The 8,960-nt window shown below is 34.7% G+C and overlaps 1 long non-coding RNA gene across 1 annotated transcript; it reads right to left on the bottom strand.

Annotated features, from left to right (window-relative positions):
* Positions 1-3,657: 3,657 nt before the first annotated feature.
* LOC111912515 (uncharacterized) lies at positions 3,658-8,644 on the bottom strand. Its single transcript, XR_002857185.3, has 2 exons — positions 8,112-8,644; positions 3,658-8,034 (listed from the first exon to the last, which is right to left on the bottom strand). It is a non-coding gene; the product is annotated as an uncharacterized LOC111912515 (long non-coding RNA).
* Positions 8,645-8,960: the final 316 nt, after the last annotated feature.

Below are 8,960 nucleotides of genomic sequence, written 5' to 3'. Positions count from 1 at the left end.
GGATAACATGAAAATAATTTGTGGTATGCATGTAATTGTACTTAAATGAACTATCAATTTAAGTTGAACGCAATGCTGCTTAAGCGTAAAAAGAAAATTTGTTTTGTCAGAGAGTATTAGTCCCTTAAGCATTTATAGTTTGTATATCTTATGTGGTTCGATATACTTAGTTCACTATAAACATTACTCTGATACCAATCTGTCACACCCCCAAACCCGAACGGCGGAAACGTTCGGGGGCGGATGACTTCATGTGGTAACGTAACAAATGAATACATAGTAAAGAAAGCAATACAACCATCATATATATATATATATATAATTGAAAGTTTACATTTGTCAAAAGTTACATGTTCAAAACCAATTACAATATGATGTCAAAATACGAGATTAAACTGGCGCCGCAGCATCCCTTCATCAAAAGCGTAATGAATACCTGAAATTACTGATTTCCTGGGATATACAAGTAATTTTGAAAGAGTAGATCAGCATTTAAGCTGGTGAGTTTCATAAGTATTTAAGTGACAATGTTTGTATGAAATGAAATGTTTTGTCTTTGTTTGTTTGTGTTTAGAAAATCCTATATTTTCTACTAGTATAAAAGTAGCCTGCACTCAAGACCAATGTTTGTTTCTAAAAATGTATGTAAGTGTAAAACAACCAATGTGTTTGAAAACCTTGTAAATCAATGCATTTTTAATACCCCATGTGAGTTTTATAACCATACTATTGACTCGGAATGCCTATACACAACGTTCTTCAGGCGTTGGAATGTTATGACGTTTGTCACCCCAAACGGTGGACTGCAGCTAACAGTCAGGGTGCGGGTTATCAAGCCTGTATAGATCTATACACAAACACCATGCTCCCCCTCCAAGGGATTCTGGTATATAATACAGGACTTGAAATGTGTACTCGAACGTACATGAAGTTAGTGTCTCACAAAACCGTGGTATAAAAATAGATCTACTTGTTAAAATGTTACGTTTGTTCTTGTATACGAAAGTGACTTCTTGAAATTCATGTTTCTAGTACATAAGAGTTAGAAATTTGTTCGTAAAACTATACCTATTATAGTTTTCTAAAAGTGTGTCTCGTTTGTTTAGAAATACCAAGAAAAGGAATCATTTGTTATGAAAGCATAGATTTTCGGTGTAGAGTCTAAGAATGATAAGTATAATCTAAGAAAGTTTAGTTTATACATGCATTACAACAAATTTATATTTCAAAAGATAGAATGCTATTTTAACATATGTTATATATATGAAAGTTCCTTAAAAGTTTGTAAATCGCATGTGATTTGGATATATAAAAGCATATAAAAGAGTTCTTTATGTAACACACGATAATACTCGTGTGTTTTACTTGTAATCCCCCCCCCCCCCCCCTTGAAAGCATATAAAAGAATTTATAGAACATTTAAAAGGTAAATTAAGGGGTATGAACTCACTTGAAAGTTTGGAGATAGCGAGATGGAAAACCGGGTAGAGTTTCGTCTCGGGAAATGGATTTTTCTCGGGATTCTCGGGAATCTCGGGAGTAAAATCGACCCTCGGGACTTGAGCAAAAAGACCAGAGCTTCGGGTTTGAACGGGCACGGAAAACGAGGCAATATCGTGAAAGAAAGGAGAGAAATGAGCATTTTTCTCGGAAGCCCTCGCATGCTATTTATAGGAGGGTCTGAGAAGCCTCGTACGTGGGGCGTACGCTCGTACGCAGCGCGTACGCGTACGTCATGCATGACCGAAGCCTCGACTGCCTCGGCTTCGGATGGGACGGATCAGTCTGTCGGGTCGGATGGGACGGCGGGTCGGACGGGTCGGTCGGACGGGCGGGTCGGACGGGTCGGTAGCCTCGCATAGGGCGACATGGACGATCCGAGGCCAAGTCCCTCGGGTACGCAGGGCGTACAGGAGTACGCAGCGCGTACCTCGGATGAGGACGCTGACTCCTCTTCGGATAATGCTTGAATTTTGAATTAAATAAATATATAATTTATTTAATAAACTTCAAAAATTCATATCTTCTTCATACGAACTCCGTTTTCGATGGTCTTTATATCCACGCGTAGGTGAGACTACGCTCTACAACTTTCGTTTAGACTTCGTTGGCAAATTCCGAAATTATTTTTATTATTTATTTTATAACTCATCGTGTTTAAGGAATTTCTTTAAAAAATTCATAACTTCTTTCTCTGACGTCGGTTTTTGCCAGACTTTTCACCGCTGAAATACCATTGTCGAGACCTTCGATTCTCGTTTAGGTCATTCCGGCCAAAAGTCACTCGATCTCCGATTCGAGTTTTTAGTTGTCTGTTGCTAAGCTGAACTTGGAAAAATCATAACTTCAATATACGAAGTCGGATTTGGGCGTTCTTTTTACGTACGTTCATGGTTTAAAGATATTTAAATATAGAAGGAATTTAAATAGAACTATTTGGACATTTTATTATGAAAGTTAATTTTATTAACTCAAAAGTGGTTACAATACTTGACCTTCTAGGTCATTACAAAGAGTTGAAATATCGGGTTGCCACAGGAACCCATCTCCAAATCGAAAACTTGGAGAGCAAGGAAAGGGTTTCAACCCTTACCAAAATTTCGAAACTTAGGCCTAAGAAACCCTAATTTCGAACCCCTTGTCCGAGGGGGTTTAATTTTCATAAACTCTAATTTGATCGATTCATCTATTATAACAATTTAACAGAAAACAAGTCAAGTCTCTGATACCACTGATGGGTTTTATTCAAAACAAATAAACTCTTAAGTGTGCATGCAACCCTAATAAAGATCTATGTTTTCTCTAACTGAATTTATAACTATAAACATCAAATAAGAACTCTAAGGATACCTATGTATTTTCGAAATTTAGAAAGAAAGAGAACATACCTTTTGATCATTTGGAAGCAAGCACCACAAATGTCGTGCCTCTAGTGGTTCACACCCAAGCTAGCAAGCAGGACGTTGAGGAAAGAGGAGGGAGGAGAGAATTTTTGGCCTATGCTCTCTAAGGGTTTAGTACCGAAAATATGAAGGTCTTGGGGTTTTTATATATTGCAAAATGGAAATCCAAGATAAGCCCCAAACCAATAAAAGAACATTATCTTATTTTTGGTATTTATCCAACTTATTAGTTATACTCTAAGGATAATTCTAGAGCTCCAAAAGGACCTCTAAAACCGTCCACCACCGTGGTGGAAGGTTCTGGAGCCTTTTGTTCAACTATTTAATAATAGCACTTTAGTCCCTGTACTTTTAATTAATTCCATTAATCCCGAAATTAATTCTAAATAATTTTTGATTAATTATTAATTAAATAATATTATTTCTAATTAATATATTATTCACATAATATAGTAATAAACTATTTATTTCAATTTATTAATCTAATAATAAATCAACCTCTCTCGCTAAAAACCATTATGTCCAATTGCTAGGTTTGGGGGCAACCAAAAGGACTGTGTTGCTATCAATTCAAGTCTATAGCAATTATAGATATGGGCTTAGACACCTAATCCAACAGTTTATTCCTTCTTGTATGTGATATATATATATATATATATATATATATATATATATATATATATATATATATATATAGAGAGAGAGAGAGAGGGGGGGGAGCGTTCAATTGAGAACATTTCTTATCGCGAGAACATTTGAGAACAAATTTGGACCACACAATTTTCTTATTTAAAATTATAAAATACTATCCATATAAATCAAAAATTAGTTACAAACAATTAAAAACTCACTAACTAACACTACTCACCACCCAACCAACACCACCCACCACCACAACCTACCACTCATCACCACCACCCAGCACTCACCACCCACCGCCACCACCACTACTACCCACCACCACAACCACTAATCACCACCAACCACCACCAGCACCACCATCACCACCCACCACCACCACCACCTGCCACCACCACCCGCCACCACCACCCATCACCACCACCCGCCACCACCACCCATCACCACTACCTACCACCCATCACTAACCTCCACCCACCACCACCCGCCACCATCACCACCAACCACCACTCGCCACCACCACCGACAACCATTACCAACCACCCATCACCACCACCACCACCCATCACCACCCACCACTACCAACCACCAACCACTACCCACCACCCTCCACCCACCACCCACCACCACCATCAACCACCACCGGCCACCACTATCACCACCACCTGCCTCCACCAACCGCAACCACCACCCATCACCACTACCTACCGCCTATCACCACCACCCGCCACCACCACCAATCACTATACACCACCACCCACCACCCACCAGTCATCATCACCCACCATCCACCACCACTCGCCACCACCAACCACTACTCATCACCACCATCACCACCCACTGCCATCACCACCCAACCACCACCACCCGCCAACATCCCCCACCTCCACCACCCATCACAACCACCCACAACCACTACCTACCACCCATCATCACCACCACCACCCATCACCCACCACCACCAACCGCCACCACCACCCATCACTACCCACCACCCACCACTACCAGTCGTCACCACCACTACCCACCACAACTACCACCAACCACCACTCGCCACTACCATCACCACCCACCAACACCACCTTCAGCTCCACTTACAAAAACCACCACTCGTCACCACCAACCACCACCATCCACTACCACCACCAAACATCACTATACGCCACCACCACCACTGCCACCACCTACACATAACCAACACCACCACCTACCACTTACCAACCACACAATTAGATACATATAATCACATATGATTATATGTATATAATCACATATAATTTATGTGGACAAAATTTACAGGCTCAATTATATATATGCGCTTGTGTACTTAATCATATATGATTATATGTACCTAATCACAAATGATTTATATGGACAAGATTCATTTTCGTATTTTCTATTTAATAAATTTTCTCATGTATTTATTAATATATGATTATATGTAATTAATCATATATGATTCAATATTTGTTCTCGTGTATACAATCAAATGTGATTATATGTATCGAATCACATATGATTTATATGGACAATATTCTTTTTTGTCCATATAAATCATATGTGATTATATACATATAATCACATGTGATTAGATATATTTAATCACATATGATTAAAGTTGAGAAAAACAATAATTGAAATCGACAACATGATAACGAATCTTGTCCACATTAATCATATGTGATTAGATACATATAATCACATGTGATTATATGTATATAATCACATATGATTTGAGGTGCACAAGATTCTTTTTTGTCTTCTCGGTTTAATAGTTGTGCTCATGTACTTAATCACATACGATTATACATATAATCACATGTGATAAAATAAATGAGAACAACTATTGAATCGACAAAGCAAAAATGAACTGTGTCCACATAAATCATATGTGATTAGATTCATATAATCACACATGATTAGATATATTTAATCACATATGATTAATATGGATAAAGATTTGTTTTCGTATTCTTTGTTCAATATTTGTTATCGTGTATATAATCACATGTGATCGTATGTATATAATCACATATGATTTTTACAGACAATATTCGTTTTTTCCAAATAAAATCATATGTGATTAGAAACATATAATCACATCCGATTAAATGTATTTAATAACATATGATTAAAGTGAAAAAAAAATTATTGAATCGTGAACACGGAAATGAATCTTAGCCATATAAATCATATGTGATTAGATACACATAATCACATGTTATTATATGTATCTAATCGCATATGATCTATGTGGACAATATTCATTTTTGTGTTCTTGATTCAATAGTTGTTCTCGTGTACTTAATCGCATGTGATTAAAGTTACTAAAAAAACTATTGAATCAAGAACGTGAAAATGAATATTATCTGTATAAATATATGTGATTAGATACATATAATCACATGTAATTAATGTATTTAATCACATATGATTTATGTGGAAAGTATTTATTTTCGTGAACTTTGTCGAAGACCCCCACCACAACCACATGTGATTATATGTATACATATGATTTATATGGATAAGATTGATTTTTGTCTAAATAAATTATACGTGATTAGATACATATAATCACATATGATTAAATACACAAGAATAACAAAAATGTATTTTATCCATGTAAATCACATGTGATTAGACATAGATAATCACATGTGATTCTATGTTTTAATCACATATGATTTATGTGAACAATATGCATTTTCGCGTTGTCAATTCATTAGTTATTCTCTTATATTTAATCACATGTGATTATATATATCTAATCACATATGATATATGTGAAAAGATTTCTTTTCGAGTGTTTGATTCAACAATTGCTCTCATATATATAATCACATGTGATTATATGTATTTAATCACATATGATTAATGTGGAAAAAGAACACTTATTAAATTGAGAATGCGAAAACGAATCTTCTCAATATAAACCACATGGGATTGAATACATATATTTACATGTGATTAAATACATGAGAAAATTTATTGAATTGAAAATGTGAACAAATTTGTTCCATATAAATCATATGTGATAAGATACATGTAATCACATGTAATTATATGTATCTAATCACATACGATTTATGTCGAAACATTTTGTTTCTGTGTTCTTAATTCAATATTTGTTTTCGTGTATATAATCACATTTTATATGTATCTAATCACATATGACTTATATGGGCAAGATTGGTTTTTTTCCGAGTTTAATAGTTGTTTTCGTGTATATAATCACATTTAATTATAAGTATTTAATCATATGTGATTTATGTGGACAAAAACCATACTCACATATACTCACATGTAATTAAATAGATATACTCACATGTTCTTTAAAATATTTTTCCCATAAGTCATATGTGATTAAATACATATACTTACATGTAATTAAATAAAAGAGAAAAACTATTGAATCGGAAATGCGAAATGAATCTTGTTCATATAAATCATGTTAGATACATATAATCACATGTGATTATATTTATTTAATCACATATTATTTATTCGGCCAATAATTATTTTTGTGTTTTTTATTCAATAGTTGGTATCGTGTATTTAATCACATATGATTATATGTATTTAATCACATACGATTTATACACACAAGATTTGTTTTCGCTTTCTTGATTTAATAGTTTTTTTTTGTGTATTTAATCATATGTTATTATATGTATCAAATCACATATGATTTATATAGACTTATTTGTTTTCTCATTTTCGATTTACTAGTTGGCCTTGTGTATTTAATAATTATATGTATTTATATAATTTACAAAATATAAGGATACTAATAAAAAAATCTATTTTTTTATTATATAAATATGTTACTATAGAAAAGCGTGTATACAATCTTTATTCAAAATAAAAATTGATATATCAATATTTTTATTTTTGGTCCGTTTAAATTTACATCATACATTATTTAGATCTAAATATGAAATTATAAGAAGTTAAGTTCTTTATATATTAAAATAGACCAAAACTTACGTTTGAAATAAGTACACAAAAAAAACCACATTTTTAGTTTTTTACATAAACATTAAATGTATTAAAAGACTTGTACAGTGATAGAGTTAGTGATAGAGTTGTATTTTTATTTATTTGTTTAAACTAAAGCTAAATTAATGTTTAAGAAAAAAGAATATTATTTTTGGCAATTTTTTTTTTTTTACTTTTGAAAACTTGTTGATTGTAACACCGTCCTGTTTTTATGCACCTCTGGTAATGTGCATAACTAACTTCTAAAAGTTGTAATAATAGGGGTAAGTGTGGAATTTAATTTAAATAAAATAGTATATATGAAGATACCTTTACAGTAACCTTTGTGGTTGTACAGCCTGAGCAAAAAGTAAATCAAATTCATCGTATTCTTATTTCTTCTACCAGAAATTTCACACTTTTTGCAATCCTCCATTATCACCTATCTTAACTCGAATTCTCACCAACTCAAGCAACAACCTATATTCGATTTTCTAAACAAATCCACCTATACCTGTCATTATAACAACATCGTCATTGTATGAAGAAAATTTGAAGCAAATCTCAAGAAAACAAACGTAAACATGATACCGATTATTATAGGTTCCATGGAGTCAGTGGCGATAACTGCTGAAACCAGATTGGGAAAGCAAATCCGGTTGATGTCGGCTTCAGATCTGATGGAACCTGATTGGGAAAGCAAATCCGATGGAATTCCGGTTCAGATCCGGTGAAACTAGATCTTGTGTTCGTGAAACCGGATTGTGGTACAGAGCAACGATTCATGGCGTCCGTTAAGGACGGAGGAGTGGATGAGGGAGAAGGTTCGGGAAGAGGAGATGTAAATATGTGGAAGGTATTCAGGAGGTCGCCACAACATTTCGTCGGAGAAGAAGGCTGAGCATGTGGCTTTCGATTGTGGAGGAGTAGGTGTGGCGAAGGTGGTGAACAAGCAAATTTGGAGTGGATGGTTCGGTGTTTTCTAAGTCCATAACTATAATTGGTATAGATTTAAATTGATATCAACACAGTTATTTTGGTCCCCCAAACATATATAATATATGTGGACAAAGTAAACAAAACCTTGGGTATTATTAAACCTAAAAGGCATCAAATGGTAAAACCAATCAATTTTTGAAAACTTCACACCTTTTATGACATTAGCCCTACAATATATAAAGAAATCGAGTTTTATTAATTTTATTTCTTTTTCCATAAATTAAAAACATATGGAAACGGTTATGATTGACTACCATGTCCCCGGATACATGTCTTCCATTGAAATGAGTTAGGGGTGGCAATCCTCAACTCAATCCGTAACCCGACACTGACCCAACACGAAAATAAACGGGCTTGGGTTGAGATTTTTGACCCGCCAACCCATTTATTTCATGGGTTGGGTTGGGTTATCTGTTTGGGTTCGCGGGTCAACCCGCCAAT

This window comes from Lactuca sativa, chromosome 9 (genome assembly GCF_002870075.4).
Source record: "Lactuca sativa cultivar Salinas chromosome 9, Lsat_Salinas_v11, whole genome shotgun sequence".
Lineage (NCBI taxonomy): Eukaryota > Viridiplantae > Streptophyta > Magnoliopsida > Asterales > Asteraceae > Lactuca > Lactuca sativa.
This window is presented reverse-complemented; position numbering and strand designations above follow the sequence as displayed.